At 52.3% G+C, this 26,588-nt stretch overlaps 2 pseudogenes; one reads left to right on the top strand and one right to left on the bottom strand.

Moving 5' to 3' along the window:
- LOC131586387 (zinc finger protein 850-like) overlaps positions 1-15,644 on the top strand; it is a 151,863-nt pseudogene extending 136,219 nt beyond the window's left edge.
- The window catches only part of LOC131586386 (zinc finger protein 850-like), a 166,095-nt pseudogene that overhangs the window by 111,441 nt on the left and 28,066 nt on the right, over positions 1-26,588 (bottom strand).

The following is a 26,588-nucleotide window of genomic DNA, read 5'->3' on the forward strand; positions in this document are numbered from 1 at the left end:
TGTCCTTTGCTCCTGGTTCCCGTGTGGAGCAGCTCCCTTCCCGCTGGCTGAGCTGCTCAGGCAGAGCCCGGCAGCTCCTGGCCCTGCAGGGCTGAGGCTTTTCCCCGTTGCTGGGCACAGACTGATGGAGCAGCACTGCTGAACACGGGCACACGCAGAGGGAGCAGAGCAGCTGCCTTTGCCCACCTGAAGCTCCAAGGCCAAACTCTGAGCAGGCACGGCTGGAAGAGACTCGCAGGCTCCCTGTTGGCTCTGCTGCCCCACTTGTGCCCGGCCCAGCTCTGCGTGAGGCAGAGGGAGAACAAGGGGCAGCTCCCTCCCAGCCCCAGCCCAGGGACCCCTCCAGCCCCGGGCCTTGGGGCACTGTCAGCACCCGCTGCTCCAGCCACCGCTGCTGCTGGCACTGACAGCAACAACCAAACTGGGGCTGGTCCCCAGGGAGCAGCAGCAGTGCCTGGATCTGATCCCTCAGCCTGGGGCAGCCCCCTGGGGGAACAGAGGGCACAGCAAAAGGGACAAAACCAGTCAGGGTCAGAGACTGGAAAAAGCCAGAGCTGGGAGCAGGAACAGCTGCTTCATTGCACTCTTGGAGAAAGCTCTGGGCTGGGTCAAAGCACTGAAAGGTGTGAAAGGCAGAGAGGAGGCCACACCAAACAATGCTCCTGTTTTCACACCCTCCTGTAATAAATGGAAATGATTTGTGCTAACTAAATTGTAACTATTTGGAAAGTTATTATTAGAAGCAATCAAGGGAATTGGTGTTACAAGGCAGATGTAGCCCTCTACAGATGTTACATGTTAAAATTAAGGTACAGGATGTAGTTTTGTGATAAGAAATGCCCTAAGACAAAATTGACCTTGAGATGGATGAAGTTGGAACGACTTTAGGCATAGGGCCTGAAAATTATAAAATATAAGACTAATTAGTGGAGCACAATGCTTACTTACATAACACAACGCTTAGTACGCACACACAGCCTGTAAGGTTATCCAGAGGACAACGAGGATGAGTGTAAGCCTTCATCCAAAAAACCACCAAAACAAGACAGAAGACCCCCTAGCAACAAGTGAAGCATGCGCCATGAAGAATAGTGATATTAAATCAATGAATTGGAAATAAGAGGAGACTTATGGGAAACATTAATGAATAGGTATAAGCATACAGTATATAATTTTAGTTTGAATTACTTTGTTTTGGTATGTGAGGCAGGGTGAGAAGCCCTCCCTGTACCCTGGTCAGTTTTGCTTATGCTTTAATCATAATTACTGGCAAATTATATTCACAAACATATATCTATGTATCTGAAGTTATTCACTAAATTGTACTCTTTTACTAAATTGTTTTCCTTTTATACCAAATTGCTATTCAGGCCACTAAATAGTATTTTTTTATTAAATTGTATCCTTCTATTCAATTCACTAAATTGTATCTTTTTTTTCCCTTGTTATTAAATTGCTGTTAACCTAATAGCTCTTGTTGTCTTATTTTAATTTCATTTATAATAGCACCAAGCAGAAAAGGGGCTGACTGAGAGCAAGCAAACTTAACTTTCTGCCAGGACACAAATTTAGAGGGCAAAAAATTTAAAAAACCCACAGCATCAGCCCAGCTTCCCAGTGAGAAGGGTTGGAACTCTCTGCCCCTCAACACTTCCCCAGCAGCTTTACAAAGGTAATTGGGATCTGAGCTGTGCCCTCTGAACCAGCAGAGCCAGCCTCCCTTCAGGGTGAGAAGCCACAGCCTCAGTTACAGCCCCAGGTGCCTCCTGTGCCCCAGAGAATGGCCCGGCTCACCTGGCCCAGCCCAGCCCGGCCCGAGCAGCCCGGACTGACCTCAAGGGATGGGCTCCACCTGCCCGCTGTGCCCACAGGCCAGGCCCAAGGGCTCACAAGAGGCTTCCTCCCAGCTTTGCAAAACTCGGCCAAGAGTGTCCCCTTTACTGTGCTGAGAAGAGTAAAAAACCCTCTCAATTTAACCCCACTGCACTCCTCATGGGGGATCCCTGCACACCTTAGGAGAGAGCCCAAATTTTCCCTGTTTGCCTCATGAGGTGCAGGCCCAGGTGATGCCACTGAAGGAAATGTGCCCTCACAGCCCAGCATGGGCTCCCCCAGCCCCTCAGTGCCCCAACACTGGTCACGGCAGCCCCTGCCTGGCTCCTGCCTGCCCACACCGTGGGCATCCCCGGCTGCTCCTGGACATGGAGCTCAGCCAGGGCTGGTGCCGTGTGGGCTTTGCTGGTGGTACCAGCCAGACACTGGGGTGAGAGCTCCATCTCTTTATTAGAACAAAAAACATGGGCCAACCCCTGCTCTGGTGCACAGGGGCTGCCCAATTTCAGTCCTGGCTAGGGACCAGGGCCAGGGGGCTCAGGGGCAGAGGGTCTCACTTGAAAGGTGTGGGTCTTGGGATGCCATCAAGATGGGGATGCAGCTGCAGCACAGCAGATGGGGAGAGATGTGAAGAGCGAGGATAACAGGTCAGCTTCTCTTAGACTAAAATCTTTGGCTGCTCTTCTGAAGCTGCAGAGGCACTCCTGTGGAGAGAAGAGGTGGCTGAGGCCCCCAGCTGCCGCTGGCACTCAGGGACCCTCCTGCACAGCAGGGCCCAGAGCTGCCAAGGCTCCCCAGCACGGCTGGAGCTGCTGGCACAGCTTGGCCCAGCTGGACAGCTGCCCCTCAAGGCCCTGGAGAGCAGGGGATGGCTCTGGGCAGGGTCCCTGGCCAGGAGCGGGACCCAGAGCGTGTCTGCTTTTCAAGGACAATCTCATCCCCGCTCTTTCTTCTTCCCACCTTGCTTTGCCTCTGCCCGCTGCTCCTGGGGCTGCTCTTGGCCAGGCAGCCTCAGTGGCAGCCAGCACTGGCTGCAGCCCCAGCGGGCTCCCCAGGACAAGGCCCAGCAATTAAGAGGCCAATGAAAGGCCTGGGCAGCTGCAGAACTCTCGGCAGAGTTATTTGGGCAACCAAGAACTTAAGCCACAAGTCCACAGCAGCTTCACTGGGAATGTTTCCTGACTATGAGCAGCCTTTCAAGAAACTGTTTGAGGCAGACATCAGCAAAACACTCACCGTTTTCTCTTCCACCAATACCAGATTCCAGCACAGCACATCATCAGGAAAAGTGCTCCACCAGCCACAATGGCCATCAACTTAATCAAACCATGTGTTCCCTGGTAGAAAACTCTTCTCATGCTTTCCCAGATATTCTGAGCATGTGTTGTGGTGCCAGCTGCATCTGTGGGAGCAATGGGCAGCGTGAGCCGGGCTGTGCTCCACTGCTGAGCTGGCAGCACGCTGGATACAGCCAGGACGTTCTCTGTTTCCCCCAGAGCTGGGGCCTGCAGGCACCTTGCCACCCCTTGGCACAAGGCTGCTCAACCCCCTGAGCTTGAATGGCACAATTTCTCTGTGCTGTGCTGGTCTTCTCCAGGCAATACTTGTCAAATACATGGATAAGGATCAGGGAAATGCCCGGGGTTTTGGAAATACTCCAGGGCCCTCCCTCTTCTAAACAGCCCCTACACCTGATCTACCCTGAGACCAGGAAATTTTCAGGGGATCTCAGAGTCCCGTGCTGCAGTTTGGGCTCCCTGACAGCTGATGCCAAATGCCTTCCTGCAGAGGCTGGGGAGAAGATGCAGCCAGGCCAGGCTGGGAAACAGCCCTGCAGGGCATGAAAGCAGCAGTGGGGCAGTGAGGCTGCCATGGATCCTTTCCTGCTGTGCTGGGCACACTGTGTCCAGATGTGCAGAGAAATCCCCTGGCTGCTGAGTCTCAGGAGGAGGCTGAGGGACATGGACCCACCACGGCGTCCCTCCAGATCATTCAGGATTATGTCCAGATATTTGAGTTCCTCTATTGCTACATTACTATCTCCTATAGGTTTGGTCTTCTTTCTCAGGGGACTATAATATAAAGTATTTCCATTTTCCAGGAATGGATCCCACAGAACCAGTGCTCAGCCTGTGGGGTCAGCAGGGATGCACCACACACCCCAGTGATGGGAGCTGGGCTGGCTTGCAGAATCCAGCTCAGCAGCTGGGAAAGTCCTTGCTGCAGACACACCTGTAACTCAACAGCCACAGAAGCTTCTCTCATCTCTGCTGCACAGGCAGCACTGAGCCACAGGAGCAGTGAGGGGATCACGCAGAGCGAGGGCACACACGTGCATGGCTCTGTCCTGGCACCTGCAGCGATGCTGCCCTGGCCGAGCTTTGGGCTCTGAGCTGGCAACTCTCCCAGGGGGAAAGGCCTTCACCTACCCTCAGAATCTTCCTCATTATCAGGCTCAGTAACTGATATGGATCGGGAATCCAGATCATCTTCATCATCAGGTTCATCTGCAAAGAAAGGCAGAACAGAACAGCTCCCGTGACACTGCTGAAGATTCTTCTTCAGGCCAGAGCGGTAGTGAGTGCACCTGGGTGACTGGTGCCCTCCAAGGCACTCCCTCATCTCTGCCTTCCACTCAGGAGCAGGAGCAGGGGACCACGTGCCTGCAGTGGCCCCACAATGGGATGGAAGGAGCCCCTTGCATGGCAGTCAGGGGAGAAAGGACTCCCCGGAGCTGCCACCAGCTCTGAACTGAGCCCCAGGCAGGGCCAGGGCTTGGCAGCTGGAGCAGGAGCATCTCAGGTTCCCTGGGGCCAGAAAGGAGCCACACAAGGCACAGCCCCAGGGCACAGCCCTGGGCCCAGCCCCTTCCCTCTCTGCTCTTCTCCGTGGCTGTACAGAGCACACAGAAGGAGACACTGGCATTGCACATGGGAAGAAGATTGACAGCTAAATGCTCCTTCCTCCCACTGACAGCCATGCTGTGGGACCACTCAGGGCTCCAGAAGGGAATGGGGCGAGGTTTCCAGAATCCATCAACCTTCAGACTCTTGAGGGAAATGGCACATGAGTGAGCTCTTGCCACCTTGACACTGATTATTCTGTGCAGAAAGGGACATTGAGAACTTGCCTCCAGCATCTGGCAAGGTCTTCAAACCACCATTTACCAGCAATTCCAGATGCTCCATGTCACGATCCCAATCTAGAAGGGAGCACAGATCAGAAACATTCCATGGTGTGCTGGGACCCCCTTCTGCTTTAGGGAACTGGACACTGCAAAGGGTTTGGGTAAGGCCTTGGGAGACAGATGTCAATGGACATGGCCAAAGCTGCAGAGGGGCTTGGGGAGCTTTGGGCTGGCTTTGGTCACTCTCAACACCCTCTTTGCAGCCCCTGTGCAACATCCCTGGTGGGGCAGTGGGACCAGCCCAGGGCCCATGGGCTCTCCCTCCCACAGAGGAAACCCCAAGGCCTTGGGCCAAACCGCAGCATTCAGTGCCACAGGTAACGGAACCTCCCTCCTGCCCTCTCTCCTTCAGCTGGGACAGCTCCCCCAGCCCAAGGGGACAGAGCCAGGCCCTCTCAGAGCACACTGGAGCTTTACCCTCCCCCTCAACCCTTTCCCCACCGTGGGCATCCCTTGCAGCAGCTGACAGGTTTTGGGACGTGTCTCCCATGGAGGGATCCCAGCAGGACTGCTCAGTAGCCAAGTGCCCTGAGCCTGCTCAGGATAATTCCTCTGCACTGTGCTCACACAGCCAAGCAGCAGAAATGGAAGCTCAAGCCTCAGCAGGACTCAGGCCCAGAGGCACAGCAATTACCTCCTGGGACTGTGCCTGGCATGGCCTCCCTTCCTGCAGCAGAGGCTGCCCATGAGCCACTGCTTCCTCCGGGAAACGCTGCCTTCAGCACAGCCTTTGGGTTCATCTCTGGAGAAAGGAAGAGCCACAGCTGGATCAGGTGGGGCTGTTCCCCAACAGGAAGGTGGCATCTTCAAAAGGCAATCCTTGTCAAAGTCATGGATAAGGTTGAGGAAGCCATCAAAACTTTGGAGCCAGGCCAGGGCCCTCCCTCCTCCAAAGAGCTGCCATTCCACATCTGCCCCAAGACTGGGAAATTGCAGGGGATCTCTGGGTATGCATGGCCTGTGCTGCAGTTTGGGCTCCCTGTCAGCTGATGCCAAATGCCTTCCTGCAGAGGCTGGGGAGAAGCTGCAGCCAGGCCAGGCTGGGAAACAGCCCTGCAGTGTGTGAAAGCAGCAGTGGGGCAGCGAGGCTGACATGGATCCCTTCCTGCTGTGCTAGGCACAGATCAGAACCATTCCATGGTGTGCTGGGACCCCCTTCTGCCTTAGGGAACTGGGCACTGCAAGGTGATTGGGTAAGGCTGTGGGAGCCAGATGTCAAGGGACATGGCCAAAGCTGCAGAGAGGCCTGGGGAGCTCTGGGCTGGCTCTGGTCACTCTCCACCCTCTTTGCAGGCCCTGTGCAACATCTCTGGAGGGGCAGCAGGACCAGCCCAGGGCCCCTGAGGCCTCTGTCCCTCCCACAGAGGAAACCCTCCCTTCAGCCCTGGGGAAAACCATCCCCAAAGCTTCCCAGGGAGAAGGGAGCACTGTCCCAGGAAAGGGAAACCAGGCTGCCGGCTCACCTGCTCGCCGTGCTCGCCACGGAGCAGCCTGGGCAGCCCTGTCAGGCAGGGCCACTGCCAGGAGGAGCAGGAGGAGGAGGCGCAGAGCAAAGGCCATGGTGCCTTGCCCACTGCCAGTCCTGCAGCTCTTGCTGCCACCACTGTCCTGACACCGCTGTCCCAATGTCAGCACCGCTGCTGCCGCCGCCGCTGCTGCCGCAACAGTCGTGGTCAAGGACTGACTGCTCGGTCCTTGTGGTGCTGTGCAACCACGGGGCTCTGGGACCTCTGTGACCTCAGAGCCTGCTGTCACCTCAGCCTGCTTTCACCCCACAGGCTGCTGTGACCTCATGGCCTTGGCTGTACCCCCTGAGTTACTCCCATCTGCACTCCAATCTGTACTGGACTGATTGTAAATTTTTGACTTCATCAAAGGGTCATTGCTAAACAAAACCTTGGTTTTGCCTGCTGACATTGCTGGTCAGGCGGTGTCCCAGGAGATGCTCTTGATGGTTGCCTCTTTTCCTGGGCATGGCACTGGAGGAGGTCCAGGCCCAGGTGATGCCACTGAAGGAAATGTGCCCTCATCCCAGGGATGCTCAACACAGACTCCCCCAGCCCCTCAGTGCCCTGCCGCTGGTCACAGCAGCCCCTGCCTGGCTCCTGCCTGCCCACACCATGGTCAGCCCTGCCTGCTCCTGGACATGGAGCTCAGCCAGGGCTGGTGCTGTGTGGGCTTTGCTGGTGGTACCAGCCAGACACTGGGGTGAGAGCTCCATCTCTTTATTGGAACAGAAGAGCTGTGCTGGGCCCTGCCCTGGCAGGAGGGACCCACCTTCAGTCCAGGCCACAGAGCAGGGCGGGTCCCTTCAGGGACACAGGGCCTTGCTTTGGGTGGTGGCAGCATCTGCACAGCAGCAAGCTGGTAATGCAGCTGTGACAGGGACATCACGTATGGGCATGGAGATGTGAAATGTGTGGTGCAGGTGTCCCTGAGGGAGGTGTTTGGCTGGACTTGTGAAGCTGCAGAGAGGAACCTGTTGAGAGAGGAGATGGCTGAGGCCCCAGCTGCAGCTGGCACACAGGGACCCTCTTGCACACTGGGAGATTCTCACTGTGCTCAAAGTTTCCCTCTGAAGACTAAGAGGTGAATGTGGATGGGCTCAGCAGCTGATCGGCAGGCCAAACAATAGAGTTAGCAAAAGGAGAAATTGAGAAAATACAAATTTATCCATAGCAAGGAGGAAAGCAAGGCCATTAGCATGGAAACCAATAAAAAGGGATATAAAGGGGTATTTGCAGTTGTAATAAATGGAATTGTTTCCAGCTAACTAAATTGTAACTGTTATTAAAGTTGTTATAATTAGAAACAATCATGAATCAGTGTTATAAAGCAGATGTACCCCTTTGCAGATGTTACATGTCAAAATTAAGGTACAGGATGTAGTTTAGAAGATAAATGATGTCTCAAGACCAAAATGGCCCTGAGATGGACCAAAATTAGAACAAATTTAGGCATTGGGCCTAAAGATTAGGAAACATAAGGCTAATTAGTAGACTAACATAACACAACGCTTAGTACACACACGCAAACCTGTAAGGTTATCCAAAGGACAATGAGGAAGAGGAGAAGCCTTTGGCAAAAGACCACCAAAAGAAGACTGAAGACCTCCTAACAACAAGTGAGGCATGCGCCGTGAAGAAAAGTGATGTAAAGTCAGAAAAATTGGAAATAGGAGGAAACTTACAGGAAACATGAAAGAATATGTAAAAGCATACAGTATATAAGTTTAGCTTGAAGTGCTTTGTTTTGAATGTGAGGCAGGGTGGGAAGCCTCCGTACCCTGGTCTGTTTTGCTTATGCTTTAATCATACTTAATTTCTAGCAGATTATATATATAAATTTTAATTTTTATTAAACAGTATTATTTTACTAAACTGTATTCTTTTATACCACATTACTCTTCAGTTTAGTAAATTGTATTCATTTTTAATTAAACTGCCATTAACCAAAGGGACCTAGTTGTCAAAATTCTAATTTCATTTATAACAATATTTTAACAAAGAAGGCTGGTACAACAACATTGGTATTTACCAAACATGACACAACATGAGGTATATTAACAAAGAAGGCCCCTTACGGTGACAACATTCTACTGTTCAAACTGTAAAACATCCTTCTGTACTGATCAGGAGGTCACGATTTCCTCTTTACAATCCTGATGCTGAATGTCTCCTTAGGAGGTCTGGTCACAGAGAAGAATGAGCCCCTTGTGGGCTGCCCCTGTTTGGACAACCTGCTCCTCACCCCGAGCCTCAGCATGTCTGACATCGCCCACCTGGGACTGACATCCCAAAGCATTAAGAACATTTCTCTTTATATTTTTTCTTTATAATTAAAATCTAATAAATTAATAAAAATTAAATTTTATTTTTTTACTATTATTCTGTATTTTTATAACCTATTTTTTATATTTATATAAAAGAATTGATACATTTTTAGCAACTAAAAACATTATCAGTCCTTGGTTCAAAGTACCACAATTCCCTTCATTAATTAATTGGTCACTTTTTCTCCCTTTTTATGATAATTACACATATTTTTAGTCCTTTGATCATCATTTTTTAATAATTTTCTCAGACAGGGTAAAAGGGACCACTTTGGGATCCATGGAGACTTTTCGGGGCAACATTTGGGGCAGTTTTGGGTCTAGGGCGGGAATTTAGAAAGAACTTGGGGGTCTGGAAGACACTTGGGGGAACCGGGTGAGCACTTGGAGGGGCACTTGGGGATTCTGTGGGACAATTCGGGGTCCGGGGGAGCACTTGGGGGTCCAGGGGGGCACTTGGAGGTCAGGGAGGGGAATCTGGGGGCCCTTCGGGGTCCGGGCGGGCACTTGGGGGGCTGTCACTGGGAATCTATGGGCCGCGGGGGATGATGGGAGTTGTAGGCGCCGGTATAATACGGTTTAATGGTGCCGCGGTGTTGCAGCCTGCAACCTCAGGATCTTGTCCAGGGAAGCAGCAGGGTTCTGGGGACCAGCATGAAACACCAACGAGACGGGCTCCCGTTCATGAAACCATTTATTCAGCATGAGAACAAACTCAGGTCCAGAACAGAGAGCCCCGAACAGAGGCACAGCAGGGGTTTTTGAGGGACAGAACCGAGGGTTTCCACCTTTGAGGGTGGAGTTCAGGGTCAGGGACCATTAGAAACACACCAAGGGAGAACCCCCCAGGGACTCAAACCCAATCAGAACTCCTGGGCCGCCCTTCACAAGGGGTTTGGGGTGGGACAATGTAACTCTTTGTCTCCCTGAGGCCGCTGCAACATCTGCTCCTTTTTTTTTTTTTTTTTTTTTCAAATTTTAATTAGGAGCTTAAAACGTTTCCAAACATACACCTTAAAATCTCACCTCTTCCACAGAGCACCCACTTTGCTTTGTGGGACACCAATAGCTCAATAACAAAACACATTAAGCAAACAGAAAAAACAAAATTGAAAACAAACACTTAAATCTCGGACTACGCCGGGCAAATTAAACGGTGATGGTACTTAATACAAACATAATGGTTTTTTAGTTCAGTCTCTTCCACTTTAGGATTCTCTGTTAGGAAGGGTGCAGCTCTTAGATCTCCTCTTACGAGGGGCAGAATTCTTCGATCTCCAGCTTCGGCTCCGGCTCCCATGTGGGTGTCGCCCTTTAGATGATCTCAGTGTGACACTGGCTTTGGGAGCTCGGTTACAGTTTCGATTTCCCCGGAGGAGGTGTTGCCCACCATGGAACAGGCACAGCCCCCAGGGGTGGAGCACCGAACAAAGGGATGGGGCCAAGCAGGAGTTACTGGGAGGTTCGGGAAGGGAAGGTTTGGGGCCGGAAAAGAAGGAGCAAGGCGGGAAACAAGGGATCCCAGACCGCGTGGCCGGCGCCATCTTGGGATGGGGAGGGGGGTCCGGGACAGACTTTCCCGGACAGGGAACGGGGAATATGGAGAGACAGGGGGTAAAGGAGGACACGGAACGGCGGGCAGACGGCAGCAACCCCGAGCCATCTTGGCTTTTTTCACCCTTTGTCCTGCCCTTAGGAACAGAGGAAAGGGGAAGGTACAGGGAGGTATACACCAAAAAAAAAAAAAGGAACTTCACAGAAGACAGAAACAGTCCACCGGAAGATCCATACCGTCCATAATCGTCCATAATGTTAATCGTCCATAATGTTGATATCGTCCATAGTGTTGATATCGTCCATAATCGTCCATAATACGTCTCGTTGGGTGATGTTAGGTGCTTGTCCCAGCGTCTGGTCTCGGCTCCCACACCTCCGTAATCCCTTTACTTCCCCCATGCCCGAGGCACTCCCAACCCAGTCTCCCTGCCAGGTACTCTCGAGTCCTCCTTTCCAAGGCGGGGGTCTCACCGGCTCTCGAGCCATCAGCCGCGGACTTACGAGGTGTCCATGGAGCCGCTCCTGCTGTTCTCCTGGATGCCACGCATTCTCTCACCATTTGTTGCAGCCTGCAACCTCAGGATCTTGTCCAGGGAAGCAGCAGGGTTCTGGGGACCAGCATGAAACACCAACGAGACGGGCTCCCGTTCATGAAACCATTTATTCAGCATGAGAACAAACTCAGGTCCAGAACAGAGAGCCCCGAACAGAGGCACAGCAGGGGTTTTTGAGGGACAGAACCGAGGGTTTCCACCTTTGAGGGTGGAGTTCAGGGTCAGGGACCATTAGAAACACACCAAGGGAGAACCCCCCAGGGACTCAAACCCAATCAGAACTCCTGGGCCGCCCTTCACAAGGGGTTTGGGGTGGGACAATGTAACTCTTTGTCTCCCTGAGGCCGCTGCAACACCGCGGAGCATCACGGGAGTTGTAGGCGCAGCTCCAATGGGTTCCGGTGAGGCGCGGGGCATGACGGGAGATGCAGTCCCGGTTGGAATAGCGCTCTATGGGTGCCGCGGAGCATGATGGGAGCTGTAGTCCCGGAAGTGGCTCGGAAGGCGCGTTTGGCGGTGTGGGGAAGCGCTTGGAGAAAACTTTTGCGTCCGAGCCGTGTCTGCAGGTCCTGGGGGCGAATGTATACGGCTCGGGAGCACTTGGGGGGAACCTGGGGAGCTGTAACCGGGATCTTTAGGGCGCGGGTACGGCAGGAGGTTTGGGCGCGGAACTGTGTTGTGGGATGATGGGAGATGAATTTCCAGGAGTGGCTGGAAGGGGAATCTGTGGGGTCGGGAGCATTCGGGGGTCCAGGGACGCTTTAGGGGGTCCCGAACGGGCGCTGAGGGGGCACTCGGGGATCCTGGAGGGTTTGGAGGAGACTTATGGGACATATGGGGGGCGATCCCGGGGTTCTGGGGAGCGCAGGGCATATTCCCAGTTCCTCACAACCTGGTCTCAGTTGCCCGCTGCAGGCTCCTACTCACTGCCAGTATGATCCCAGTATGATCCCAGTATGATCCCAGTATGATGTCAGTACACAGCCAGTGCAATCTCACCCACTGCCAGTATGATCCCAGTACAAACCAGTCCCTGCCAGTGCTGCCACTCCTGGGATCCCCCAGCCCTCTCTGTGTTTCCCCCTCCCGCATCTCCCCAGAGGAGCCCCAAGGGCTGGCAGTCCCCAGCCAGGGTCCCCAGCCAGCCCCAGGTTGGATCTGCAGCCCCCAATTTTCCCAGTTTCCCTCTCCTTTTCCCCGGGCCGGGTTCCCCCCGTCCCCAGCGGGTGGGAGCAGCGGAGAGCCCCGCGCTGCCCATCCCGACCTGTCCCGGCTCCATCCCCGCTCCTGCCGTGGGCTGTGAGGGGTTTGGGAACGGGGCACCGAGGGTGTCACTGCTCCTGGGGGAGGAGGAGGAGGGATGGAAGAGGAGGGATGAAGAAGGAGAGAGGGAAGGGATGGAAGTAGAAGAAGGTGGAGTTAGGGAGGATGAAGAGGAGGAAGAAGAGGGACAAATGAAGATCAGGGGAGGTAGAAGGGACCACGAGGTTGAGCACTCCCTGAATACACAGCCCTCCACCTGTGGGATCATCACCCCCCCCATCCCACAGGTGACCAGGGTGGGGGAGCTCGGCCCAGATATCCTGGGGGATCCCTGGGTTGGGTTTTATGGGGGGGATGTTTGGAGAATGAAGAACTCCAAAGCTGAGCAGAAAATGCCCCTTGGGGGGCATTGGGGGGTCCTGGTGGTGGCTGCTGTCAGAGGCAGCCTGGAGGAGCAGAGCCGTGTTTTCCTCAGGACCCCAAAGTGGGGAGCCCAGAGAGGGGGAGTGCCACAATTCATGGGATCCTGAACAGCCTGGAATGGAGCAGGGGGGACTCCTTGGACGTTCTGCACCCCAAAGCAGAGAATCACGGGACAAGGGACCATAGGAATCCAAAAAGCCCCATCATCCCTAAATGAGGAGATGGAAATGGGGGGGACTTTTTGGATTTCTGGCACTCCCAGCAACCTGGGGTAAGCAGGGACTGAGCAGACAAAGCAACCCCAGTGCAAGCACGACCCCCAGCAGCTGGGACAGCGGGGAACCCCTGAACACCAAAAGGGAGAGACCAGAGATGGGAAACTCTTGGGAGGCATTTTCAGGGCTGAATTTTGGTGTTTGGGAGGTTTTTATGGGCCCCAGATAGCCGGTAACTTCTAGAGATGAACTTGGTCAGGAGGAACACCCTAACCCAATGTGCTCGTGCATTATATTTTTCCCCAAACCAGGATTTTTCATTCCCAAACCTTGGCCGGATGGAGAAGGAGGCTGTGAGGAAGAGGAAGATCTCCCAGGACACCCAGGCAGGTGAGGAGGAAGTCACTGCCCCTTTCCCCCTCTCTCCTGCTCCATCTCCCAGCCCAGCATGGCCCCTGGCTGCAGGACAACCCCGCTGCCGACGCCGTCCTGTTGGGGACTCACTGGGGGGATCTCCTTCCCCTTCCCTCTGGCACGGAGGCAAATCCCATCCTCTCCTTGTCCTTCCTCCCCCAGACAAGGAGCTGAGGATGGAGACCAGGGAGGAAAAATCCACACAGCAGAACCTCATGGAAGAGGCTGATTTGAGCTGCTCCACAGTGCAGGAATCCAACAGGGAAGAAAAGCCATGGAGATCCCGCAGGAGGAGGGGCTCCAAACCCATCCCAGGGTGCTCTGAGGAGGAAAGACCCACCCTGTGCCGGGAAGGCGGCCAGAGATCCAGCCAGGGCTCTGAGCTGGTGGTCCATGAGCAGCTTCAGGATGGGGAGAAGCCCTACAAGTGCTTGGAGTGTGGGAAGAGCTTCAGCCGGAGCACCAAACTGCTCCGCCACCGGATGATCCACACTGGGGAATGGGCCTATCAGTGTAGGGAATGTAGGAAGGGCTTCAGCTGCAGCTCTGAACTCGTCCGTCACCAGCGCATCCACACTGGGGAGAGGCCCTACGAGTGTCCTGAGTGTGGGAAGAGGTTTCGGATCAGCTCGCATCTCCTCGAGCACCAGCGGATTCACACGGATGAGAGGCCCTTCCGCTGCCCCGACTGTGGGAAGGGCTTCAAGCACAACTCCACCCTCATCACCCACCGGCGCATCCACACTGGGGAGAGGCCCTACGAGTGTGGGGAATGTGGGAAGAGCTTTAGCCACAGCAAGAGCCTGATCTTCCATCAGAGGACCCACACTGGGGAGAGACCCTATGAGTGTGGGGAGTGTGGGATGACTTTCAGATGGAGGTCCCAACTGACCATCCACCAGATGATCCACACTGGGGAGAGGCCCTACGAGTGTCCTGAGTGTGGGAAGAGGTTTCAGACCAGCTCAGATCTCCTCAAGCACCAGCGGATTCACACGGATGAGAGGCCCTTCCGCTGCCCTGACTGTGGGGAGGGCTTCAAGCACAACTCTCACCTCATCACCCACCGGCGCATCCACACTGGGGAGAGGCCCTACGAGTGTGGGGAATGTGGGAAGAGCTTTAGCCACAGCAAGAGCCTGATCTTCCATCAGAGGACCCACACTGGGGAGAGACCCTATGAGTGTGGGGAGTGTGGGATGACTTTCAGATGGAGGTCCCAACTGACCATCCACCAGATGATCCACACTGGGGAGAGGCCCTACGAGTGTCCTGAGTGTGGGAAGAGGTTTCAGACCAGCTCAGATCTCCTCAAGCACCAGCGGATTCACACGGATGAGAGGCCCTTCCGCTGCCCTGACTGTGGGGAGGGCTTCAAGCACAACTCTCACCTCATCACCCACCGGCGCATCCACACTGGGGAGAGGCCCTATGAGTGTCCCCAGTGTGGGAAGAGCTTCAGCCAGAGATCTACCTTGACCCAACACCAACAGAGGCACCGGTAAGGGAAGCCCTGTGAGTGCCCCAAGTGCAGGAAGAGCTTCATGCACTGCTCCAGCTCCATCTCCCATCAGAGGACCCACGTTGGGCAGGACCTGATGATCCACGTTCCCAGTGATCTGCGTTGGGAACACACTGGGCTGGAGGCCATTTTATTTTGGTTTCAATTATCTTTTGATTCATCTTTATCTATTTAGAACAGAGAAATAGTGGTAAAAATCAATAAATTCATCAAAGGTATCTAAAACCTCACATTTTACTAGTGCTTCAAAGGAATCTGGGAGATACTTGGGAGTATTTGGGGGTTGTGGGGTTATTTGGTGTAGTTGTCTCCATTTCTTGGCACTCAAAGAGACAAGAGGGTTCGATCTTTCACCTCAAAACCACTCAGTGTCACTGAATCCAACTCAGTACCTCTCCAAAATTATTCAATTCCACAGCCCCTCAGGGTGTGTTGCCTTAAGTTTTAGCTTTCATATTTTTCATATTCTACACTGCCTAGGTTTGTAGTTTTGAACTTCCTATTAAGTGTTAGTGAGCTCTCTTCACAGAGTAGGTAGACAAAGCAAATCCTTTTCTAGCTTGATACCAAGGACAGTTGTTAGAAGTTTCAGCCCAAAAGCATAAACAAGGGTGGACTGAAGAGAGAAAAGAAGGATGAGACTTCATCATCTGAAGCTGTCACTGGACAATGAACATCTGCAATATGCAGATGTACCTGAACTTCTAAAAATGTGAGACCTTGTGATCACTTGTCCATTTTTGTGACCATTTTTGGTCCATCTTGGGTGTAACCCTGGCCAGGCTCTTGTACTGCCCAAGTTGTATCCTTTAAGGCCTTTTAATAAACTTTATTCTTAACTCTGTCCAGCTCCTGTTCTAGGTCAGCCTTCTGAAGGCATCAGGTGGAATGGGGTTGGAAGGGGACTAGGTGAAGTGGGATGCAAATCAGGATGGGTGAGATGGGCATTGGGTGGGGCAGGATGGGTGGGATGGAGTTTGGGAGGTGTGAAATGGGGGAAACTGGGCTTGGGAAGGGGGTCTTGATGTCCAGCAGGGATGGGATGGGATGGGGTTGGGACTGGGGAGGTGGGGTGGGGTCTGCAATGAGACAGCCAAAGTTTGGGGATGATGAAGGGAGGGGGAGCCCATTACTGAGTGAGTTTTGTGTGAGGTGCCCCTGCCCAGGGAGGCAAAGATTTAGTTTCAAATTAATATTGTTAAATTGAGAGGCATGGGCAAGAGGGAATTCCATCCCTCTGCCTCAGAGGTTGGGCCCTGAGAGCCCAGGAAGAAACTCCACCCTGGACCCCTCGTGGGGAGGCAGCCCAGGGATTTCTGATTGGGTTTGGGCCCCTGGGGTTTCTCCCTTGCTGTGTTCCCAGTGGTCCCTGACCTTGAACTCCACCCTGGTTCTCAAACCCCATCTCCCTGCCTCTGTTTGGGGCTGTCTCTGCATCTGAGTTTGTTCCTGAGCTGAATAAATGTTTTCCTGAGCAGAATCCCATCTCGTTGGTGTCCCATGCCTGTTCCTGGTAACTGTGGCTGCCCTGGACATGATCCTGCGGCCCCGGAACGCAAGACCCCGCAAAATTGAGATCCACCCCCCAGACATCCAATAATCCCAAAATTCCCTACTATTCACCCAAATCCCCCCAGATTCCCTTAATTTCCCTAAAATGCCCTTTTTGTCCCACTCCACTGCCTCCGCAGACGGTGTCTTTGGGACACCTCCAGGAATTTGGAGGGGGTCTCTCCTCCCCTGCAACCCTGAAAAACCTGCTGCTTTTGGGAAAAAAATTCCCAAAAATCCCTTGGATTCAAGGGGGAGTTCCCCATTTTTGATGCATTTTTTGAGGGTTCCTGTCATGCTATTGGGAACGATGAGAAGCACGACACAGACTCTCTTATGAGTTGAAAAGGAAAGCGAGTTTAATTACCTCAGATCATCTTTTATAGACCAATATGTGAAAGTACAGAAAGGTAAAACTCTTATTTGTTAGTAAACTAACATATCACCATCATCGGTCAGTGGGGTGCACCACCCCTCGACCTTCTCTTGCAAGAAAAAAAGAAACTGACAAACAGCACCTGCAAGGCTGTCTTCTATCTCTGAGGATTGTTTTAATTCCTCCTTTTGATTTCCCAGGACACTTTCTCAGGTGAAACTGAGAAAGATACGCAGCCTGATTTTCCACAGGCACTGTGCTCCCTGCTTTGCTCACAGCGGGTGTCACTGAGAGGAGAAAATGGAGGCTGTCACTGCTGTGGTGTCACGGAGAGGGGAACAAAGGGGCTGTGACTGCTGTGTTGTCAGAGAGAGAAGGAGATTAGGGCTCTCACTTCTGTGGTGTCACAGAGAAAAGGAAATTAGGAGCTCTCATTGCTGTGGTGTCACAACTTGGGGAACACTGGGGCTGTGATTGCTGTAGTGTCACAGAGAGAAGGAGATTTGGGCTGTCACTGCTGTGGTGTCACAGAGAGAAGGAGATTGGGGCTGTCACTGCTGTGGTGTCACAGAGAGGAGATTGGGGCTGTCACTGCTGTGGTGTCACAGAGAGAAGGAGATTGGGGCTGTCACTGCTGTGGTGTCACAGAGAGAAGGAGATTGGGGCTGTCACTGCTGTGGCGTGTGAAAGACTGACATTTAAGATAAAAAGAGAAACAGCTAAGGAAGTTAAGGTTGCTGGAGGCTGATGGGAGTTGTTTCTCCTGGCAAATCGTTGGCCATTTCTGAGAATTGACAGTAGTTTTGACCATTGAAAATTGACATCAACCTGTGAACACCACCCTTTAAAACTTAAGTCCGGGAATGTCTCTTTATCTTTGGTTTCTGGCTTTTGAAGAGGTAACAGGGCTCCAGTTCTGCCTTCTCCCTCCCAGGCCAGACAAGGCCATGCGGGGAGCGGGGCTGGCTGGAGTTCTGCGGTTCCTGGCGGGGGATGGAGACTGTGAAGTGACAGGAGCCCCTTCCCAGAGGGGCTGAAGCCCTCGCAGGGCTCACTGAGCCTTGTGCAGCGGGGCTGCCGGGCCAGGCTGGTTCCTGGCTGGGCTTCAGTTTCTGATGCTGCTGGCTTTCACCAGAGACTGCCAAGGAAGGGGAAGGAAAGCTCTTGAGCTGCGGCGTGCTGAGACAGTGGCCACACTCCTCCAGAGCAGCTACCAAAAATCTTCCATGAGAAGCAGCTCCAGCCGCTGCCTCGGCAGAGATCAAGGCCTGGGCAAGAGTTTAACCCTTTCACTAGCCAGATGAGACTTGCAGATTAATCCTTTTTCCAGAGAGAGGGGAAGACAGAGGGATCAACACATAAAGAGACAGCATCAGCTATCAAAGCAAGCGAGGGAAGGAATTCAACCTCAGATGGGAAGAGAATAAGGAGATGCCTGAATAAGCTGAAATTTTCTTTTGTTCAAGCTATGGAGAGGGACAATCATGTCCTGAAAAAACTCCTTGAATTCATGAAACAGTATTTTGGGGGATGGAGTATTTCAAAGTGTAGATGTGAGCAAAAGTAATTCATTGATGAAGCTGAGTAAAGGGTGAAGTCGTTGTAATCCTAGGAGATGCTGGAAGAGGAAAGGAGAAGTGAGAGTTGTTGAAGATTTGTGGCTCTTAACAGACAAAGCAAAAATTTCTGTTTCCAGAGATGATCACAGAGACAAATGAAGAGAACTTTTGCCTTTGAAGATCTCATTCTTCAAATGACACCCCTTGAATCATGGCCCACAAACACAGCTCTGAGTGGTGTGAAATGGAAGGAAAGGACTGATGGCAGAGTTTTCGGGGCAACTGGCGTCAGAGCAATGGGAAGCCATGAGAAAATGGTTTTCATGTGAAAAATCCATAGATTGCCAAAAGAGAACTTCTTTTTCTCGACAAAAACTGGTGAAAAGACTATGGCAAAGTTACTACCGTCTTAACCACCAGGTATTTTTTTGTCCTCTATGTTGTCAGTTCCCAAAGATAGGAAGCACAGGGTGGTGGGGAAAAAGGGTTTCTGGAAGTTTTATTCTGGTTTCTTATCCTTGTAGTTTGGTTAATAAAATTACTCTATTCCTTTTAAGTTTTAAGCTTCTTTTGCCCTTCTCATAATCCACATCTCACAGGAAAAAATGACTAAGTTTTCCAGCGATTTTTAAACTAATGCTTTAAAACCACAACAGGTGTCAGAGAGAGGAGGAAATTTGGGCTGTCACTGCTGTGGTGTCAAACAGAGGGGAACACTGGGGCTGTCAATGTTGTGGTGTCACAGAGAGTGGAACACGGGGGCTGTCTCTGCTGTGGTGTCACAGAGAGGGGAACACTGGGGCTGTCACTGCTGTGGTGTCACAGAGAGTGGAACACGGGGGCTGTCACTGCTGTGGTGTCACAGAGAGTGGAACACGGGGGCTGTCTCTGCTGTGGTGTCACAGAGAGGAGAACACTGGGGCTGTCACTGCTGTGGTGTCACAGAGAGGGGAACACGGGGGCTGTCACTTGTGCTGGTGTGTGATAGATTGACATTTAAGAAAAAATGAGAAACAGCTAAGGAAGTTAAGGTGGCTGGAGGCTGATGGGAGTTTTTTCTCCTAGCCAATACCTGGCCATGTCTGAGAACTGACAGTAGTTTTGCCCATTGAAAAGTGATATCAACCTGTGAACACCACCCCATAAAACTTAAGCCCGGGAATTTCTCTTTCTCTTTGGTTTCTGGCTTTTGAAGAGCTAACAGGGCTCTGGTTCAGCCTCCTCCCCCCCAGGCCAGACAAGGCCACGGTGGGGAGCAGGGCTGGTTGGAGTTCTGCGATTCCCGGTGGGTGGGTGGAGACTGTGGGGTTGATAGTAAAAGGTTATAAAATTTTAGAAAATTCGGGGACTTAGAAAGAAAGTTCGGCTTGGCAAGCCCTGGGAAAAGTAGACCGTGGGAAATGTTAGGCCTTGTGCTTGCTATAGATCATGTCAAACTGCACCTGTGTAGTGCATAAATAATACAATTGCTAGATGTGATTAGATATAATTATTGTTTAAAGAACATGAGGAACAATGTTAGGGGGCTGGGGGGGATCACGAGAAATCCATGCTTGGGTAAAAACAATGTTTACAATAGAACAATGTAAATTTAATAATTAATATGTAAGTTATATGTAAGGATAGAGTATAAAAACATGTCCAACTCAAAACCAAGAAGGGTCAGATTTGGGTCTGTGTACCCCTGACACCCAGAGCTCTTAATAAAGCACCTTTACATAATCATTCTGTGATTATGTGTGTTCCTGAATGCTAACATTTTGGCGACCCCAGATAAGACCTTGTGAGTGCTGCTGAGCGAGCTCGCGACCCGATCACGCTCCAGCCGACACCGAGGGATTCTCAGCGACCCCATCAGCCGTGACCATCTCCGTGCTCACAACATCCCCAGGAGAGAAAGTGTCCTGGGTTGATTATGATGTTAAATTGTATCCCCATTTGTCCACCTAACCCAGACACAGGTTTTGCATTCTTAAAATTCCATCTGAGAATAAAAGTGAGTGAAAAAGAAGCACCGAGTCTGTTATCAGAGGCTGTACTTGCTCCCCCGCATGAGGAGTTTTGACTACAGCACAGACAGACAACAAGACACAGATCGCCTTGGCTTTCCAACTAGCCGGAGCAGAGAGGTCTTCCTGGACTGTTTTCTTTCCGTTTTTCTGAAACAAATCGAACCTGCTCTGGACTGGGGAATCGGGGGAGCACCCTGAGCTTGCACCCGTGGACTACTGGGAGCCCAGCCTGGGCAGCGGCATTTTCCAGCGCCAGAGGGACTGATAACAGAGAGAACACCCACAGGAAAGAGACCCTCTGAAGTTTGTCATCTTTTCTGAACGGCAAGAGGTTTTTTAATTTGATATCGTTCATTTATGTGCTGGGTAGTGCTGTGCCTGTGAAATAAAAAGGTTTTTTCCACTTCTCTCAGAGAAATCTCTTCCCGAACCGGTTGGGGGGTGGGAAAAAAGGGCCACGTGGGTTTGCTTCCCGGGGGGAGCCCCACTGGAGGTTTTCTCCCAAATTTGCCCTAAACCAGGACAAATACACTGGGCCTCTGGTGGTCCCGACACAACTGCCCCTGATACTGTGGGGCTCTGTTCCTTCCTCCCCATGGAAAAGAACTGGTTTTCTTGTCCAGGGACCATTTTTAATTTGGCCTCCCAAATTTCATATATCCAAGGATTGCTCCCTGAAAAAAGCTGCTGAGACAGAGAGGTCGGGTTGGCCCTGTCCTCTGGTGATGTTCTTACACTATGAGAAGATGATTTTAATTTGGAAACACCTTGCAGAAAACTCAGAGATCTGCCAAAGAGGGGTCTGGAGGCCTCGGGCACATGACCACTATATAGGGAAAAACGAGCTGTATAATCTGTGGGGTGGAGACTGAGGACAGTGGAGGAGAGCCATGAGATGTTTAAAGAGTGGTTTCAGAGATGGTGGATCCTTCTGACATACACAGAGCTGTCAGCAAAGGAAGGGGCCAGCGAGGTGGGGCAGCCGGGGGATGACGACAGCCTGCAGGGACAGAGGCGCAGGGCATGGACACCACAGGGCAGCCTGGGCTGGAGAGGGCACAGGGATGGGCAGCAGCTGCAAGGCCCTGCCAGAGGCAACTTGTGCAGCCCTTTGGCCATGGCTGCTGGCCCTGGGCCTGAGGCCAGCAGGGGACAAGTGACCCTGGCAGCCCTGGGGCCTCATTGCCTCCTTGTCCCTGCTCAGCAGCCTGGCAGGGGCCGCCCCATGGTGCTGCCCTTGGCATTGCACATCCCCACATGCCAGTGCCCCGGGAAGAGCCCTGAGCAATGAGGGAGGGACAGCATCTGCCTTGCCAGGGGCTGGGGCTCAGCCCTTGGCCCTTGGCATTCCTGAAACACATCCAGCTTTGCTCAGCACCACAGACACCTTTCCCTTGCTTGTCCCCAGCTGCCATCAGGGCCTCCAGTCTTCTGCTCTACCTGGAACCTGGGGACGCTTTCTCACTCGTGTCTCTCATTTCAACTGCAAAAAACTTCAGTGTTTCTGCCTGTGTTTGAGTTCTTGAGAAGTTTCTGGAGCACACTCTGAGGGACTGAGTGTGATGCCAAGAGCCCCAAAGGCCCGAGAGGGTGATGAAAGTGCTGGTGCTGTGTCTGTGCTGCTGAGCTGGGCCGGGCTCCTGGCCCAGAGGCAGCTCCTGGCAAGGGCAGCGCTGCAGAGAGACAGCTCTGGCCAGGAGCAGCTCCTGAGCACAGCCCAGCAGGGCTGGGGCCCTGCCAGGGCAGCTCAGGGACACCAGCAGTCCCAGACAGAGCTCCCAGGGGCTCAGCACTGGCAGGGGCTGTGGGATGTGCCAGAGGGGGCTGTGTCACAGCAGCACCTCTGTGGCTGTGTCCTGGAGCCCCAGAGCAGCTGTGATGTCAGAAAGGGGCTGTGTGACAGCTCAGAGTGGGTTGTGTGAGGTCACAGATGGGGCTGTGACATCACAGAGTTTGTTGTGTGAGGTCACTGAGCAGCTATGGCATCACAGAGTGGAATGTGTGACATCAGAAAGCAGGGTGTGACATCGCAGTGTGGCTGTATGACATCACAGTGTGGTCTGGGTGATATCACTTAGTGGGTTGTGACATCACAGAGAGGACTGTGACCCCAAAGGTTAGATGTACAACAACACAGAGAAGGTTGTGACATCACTGAGCAGACTGTGACACCACATGGTTGTGATAGTAAATCCTAGAGTGGGCAGTGACATCATAGAAGAGCCATGTGACATCTCAGAACAGGTTGTATGACATCACAGTGCTGACTGTGATATCATAGAGTGAACTATGACATCAAATGTTGCTGTGTGACATCACAGAACGCTATGTGACATAATGAGGTGGTTTTGTGGCATATAGGAAGAGATGTGTCATCACAGAAAGGTGGTGTGATATCTCGGGACAGGTTGTGTGACAACATTGAGTGGGCTGTGACATCCCAGGTGGCTTTGTGACATCTTGAGGTCACTGGGCAGGTCACTCTGTCCTGACCTCCCCTCACAGTTTCCCCCAGAGAAGTCCAACGCTGCCCTTGCAGCAGCCTGTCTGCACAGAAACACTTCCAGGGCTCTCTGCATTTCCCTTCCCTCACTCTTGCCTCACTCACACACCTCCCAACAACCCACTTGGTGCTTTCAGCTGCAAGGAGTTCAAAGCTTGTCTGTCCTTCAGCAGCTGCTCTAATTCTGCCTTCAGCCAACTCTGGGTTCGTGTTTATTGTAGAACTCCCTGTGTGTCTGAAACATTCCATGTGTGGTTCTGCCTTGGGGAAGGGGAACCTCCTTGGTGGCACCTTGGGCTTGGCACACACTTGAGGAGGGTGTCTGTTTTCCATGGGGAAACTCAGCAGTTTTAGATTGCAAAAATAAAAGAAGGAAAACCCCTCTTTGCCTGAGTGCAGCCAGTTCTGTGAGCAAAGCAGGTCCCAGGTGAGGGAGGAGAGACAGGATGGGGCTGGGGAATGTGGAGCAAGGTTGTCCACACTGGGTCAGACCTCAAGGCACAGCTTCTCCGACCTGGCCAGACCTCCTTAGGAGAGATCCTGGATCAATATCCATCACTGAATGCTGCAATCACCTCTGCTCTAAAGAGAACAGGAATAAAAGGCACCCTTTAAAATAGGAATACACATTTCTTAGAAGCTCCTTGAACTATTTCTCCATAACTATTGTAGGAAACTTTCCTAGAAACTGCACCAGACCAGAGGGAAATCAAGGCACAGCCATGGTTTGTTAGGACTTGTTTGATCCTAATGAGCCCTGTGGTGCATTTGGAGCTGAGCCCTTGAACCTCAGGGCCTGAGAGGAGATTGCACAAACCTTTCCAGGAGTCAAAGTCAGTGGAAAAGCCCAAAGTTTCTCAAAGCAGTAATGGGTGCCACTGAGGTCCATCCCCAGCACAGGCTCCTCATGGACTCCTTGGAGGATTGAACTGGAGGCCAGGATTGCACAAATACCTCCCAGAGACTCAGTGTGGAAAGGAAAATCCAAAGTAACTGAAAAAGCCCCTGAGTATCTCAAAGTATTGATGAGCCCCACTGAGTGTCAATGCAAAGCTCCCAAGGGACTCGTTAAAGCAGATAATTGGGGCCATGATTGCACAAACTTCTCAGAGACTCAGGGTGGGAAGGAAAAAGGAAAGTACCTTAAGAACCTGAAGTACTTTGAAGCATTAATGAGCCCCACTGAATGTTGTTACTGACAAAGCCTCTCAAGGGACTAATTACAGCAGATAATTGGAGGCCAGGATTGCACAAAGCTCTCAAAGACACCAAAGCAAAAGCCAAAGTCCTTTGAAAAAGCTGCAGTCCCTGGGAGCATGAAGGAGCCCCCCAGGGCCATTCCTGAGCAAGGCTCCCCAGGGACTCCTTCCAGCAGATCCCTGAGGCCACTGGCATGTGGGCTAGGGGGGATGCTGAGGGCAGGCCAAGGGGGTGACAGTGGCCAGCCTTGCTGGGGCTGTGCCAGGAAGACCCAGGGCCTCAGGACAAGGTGTCTCCCCACAGCCCTTGCTGGCACAGCACTGGCTGCTGTGGCCCAGGGCACCAAGACTTGGCTTCTCTTTGTCCCCAGCTGTCATCAGTGCCTCCAGTTCTCTGCTCTGCCTGGGGCCTGGGGACACTTTCTCAGTCATGTCCCTCAGTGGGACCCATTAAAAGGAAAAGAAACTTTGGAGTTGGATTCTGACTTGGAGCTCTTGAGAGCTTTCTTCCCCTCCCTCTCAGGGTCTGATGTTCAGGGCCTCAGCACAAAGCCCCAAGAAGCTCATTAAAGTCCTGCTGCTGTGTCTGTGCTGCTGAGCTGGGCCGGGCTCCTGGCACAGAGGCAGCTCCTGGAAACCAAGAAGAGCTTCAAAAGCACATTTCTCTTCCTGAGCAGCTCTTCTGCCAGCCCAGCAGGGCTGGGACACTGCTTGCAGCCACCCTGGGCACAGCCCAGAGGCACAGAGAGCTTCAATCAGTCAGGGCTGGGAAGGTGCTGAGAAGTGCCTGGGGCAGAATCACTGCCAGCCCTTGACACAGGAAGCCTCTGGCTGCAGGACAATGCAGCTGCAGCTCCTGGAGGCATCTCCTCAAGCTGGAACATGCCAGTGCCTACAGACTCTGTGAGTACATTCTCTGCCTGTCCCTTGTGTAGAGCAGCCAGGGGTGCCCAGGGCTGTCCTGCAGAGCAGGGTCCTGCAGCCCAGGGCGCTGTGCTGGGGCAGGGACTCTGCTGCCTGCCAGGGACAGCTCTCAGCCGGCCCGGGGAGCTGCTCCCAGCGCTGGGGAGAAGCTGTGGGGGGAAGGAGCCACCCTGAGCAGGGCAGGTGCTGCTGCTGAGAGGGGCTGTGTGGGGCAGGGCTGCTCCCAGCTCCAGACCTGCCTGGGCACAGCTCCAGAGGACACTTCCCAAAAGAAGGTGAGCCAGGGATTGCTGTCAAGATCAGGAGCTTTCCTGAGATTGTTTTCAATTTCTTGCTTTAAGCAGGGTGGGAAAGCTGGGATGATGACAAAAAGATTTTTGCTTTTTATAATTTTTTAATATATTTTTAGGTCTGTAAACTATTTCTATATAGTTATAAAATTATAATCCTTAATTAACTCTATTAAACTACTAGTACATACTTATATAACTATTATCCTTAATTAACTCTAGTATGTTTCCAAACCTTTCTCTTAGATTTTAGAACAATAAACTGCCCCTCTAAATACATTCCTGAAATACTGTATAGTCTTATCATCAGAAAGAGCAGCTACAAGAAGAATATTTTCTTCTTTTACCCGAATGCGAGCAGTCATAATAAAGAGTGGGGAAAAGAAACCCTTGAACCTACTCTAATGGGTTGACTCAGAGGTGTGTAACTGGGGCAGCTGAATCTCTAATTGAATGTTTCTGTTAAATATCCTAATTAATCAACCTTAATTAATTGTCGAGATAAGGGGCCGGATGTACCATATCCCCACTGTGACACCTGGAAGTTTCCAATAAAGGTCTGGTTTTTACTTTACTGTTCTAACACTGTTGCAAAAGGGTTTTTTTTTTCTCTCTCTTTTAATTATAGACAGCAGGGGGATGAGAGAAGCAGAAGAGGAATTGTAATCCCAGAATCACAGAACATTCTGAGTTGAAGGGGACACACCAGGATCAGCAAAGTAATGTTTGAACATTTACAGAGATGCCAGAATTGTAAGTTTGGGTGCTCAGTCTCTCTGCTGGGAGCCTCCTAAACAGCCTAAATGCACTGCTCTGATATTGTCATTGATATCTGGGGCTCTCAGGGAGCCTCTGGCATCTGCAGCAGCTGAGTCAGGCCCTGCCCTTGGGATTGCTGCCAGGCAGGTGTGTCCATGGGAATGGGGTGTCCCAGCTTCCCTGTGACCTGTGGGGCTGTGGGCAAAGCAGTCCATGGGAAAGGGGAAGGAGCTGAGCCTCCCTCCCTGAGATCCCATCATGGGCACACCTGGGGATTTCCTTGCTGTGTCCTTCCAAGCTCTGAGCTGCCCTCCTGGCTGCAAATCTGTGCCAGAGCCTCTCAGAGTTCCCTGAATGTCCCACGGGGAAGGGCAGAGATGCCACAGCTGAGGAAATGCTGTTGGCTCTGCCAAGGGAGCCGTGAGTGTCCTTGGCAGAGGGGGGTGCTGAGACCTTGCCCAGAGACCTTTAGAGAGGGTGAGACATTCAGGGATCCCTCTGCTCTGGGCAGGGTCTGGTTTATGCCAGGGTGACACAGGAGTGGGATTGTGCTCTGATTCCAGCCAAAGGTGCAAACCCAGGGCAGTTGGGAACAAGCCCATCCAGCCCCTCACC

The sequence above is a fragment of the Poecile atricapillus genome, chromosome 19 (assembly GCF_030490865.1).
Source record: "Poecile atricapillus isolate bPoeAtr1 chromosome 19, bPoeAtr1.hap1, whole genome shotgun sequence".
Taxonomy (NCBI): domain Eukaryota; kingdom Metazoa; phylum Chordata; class Aves; order Passeriformes; family Paridae; genus Poecile; species Poecile atricapillus.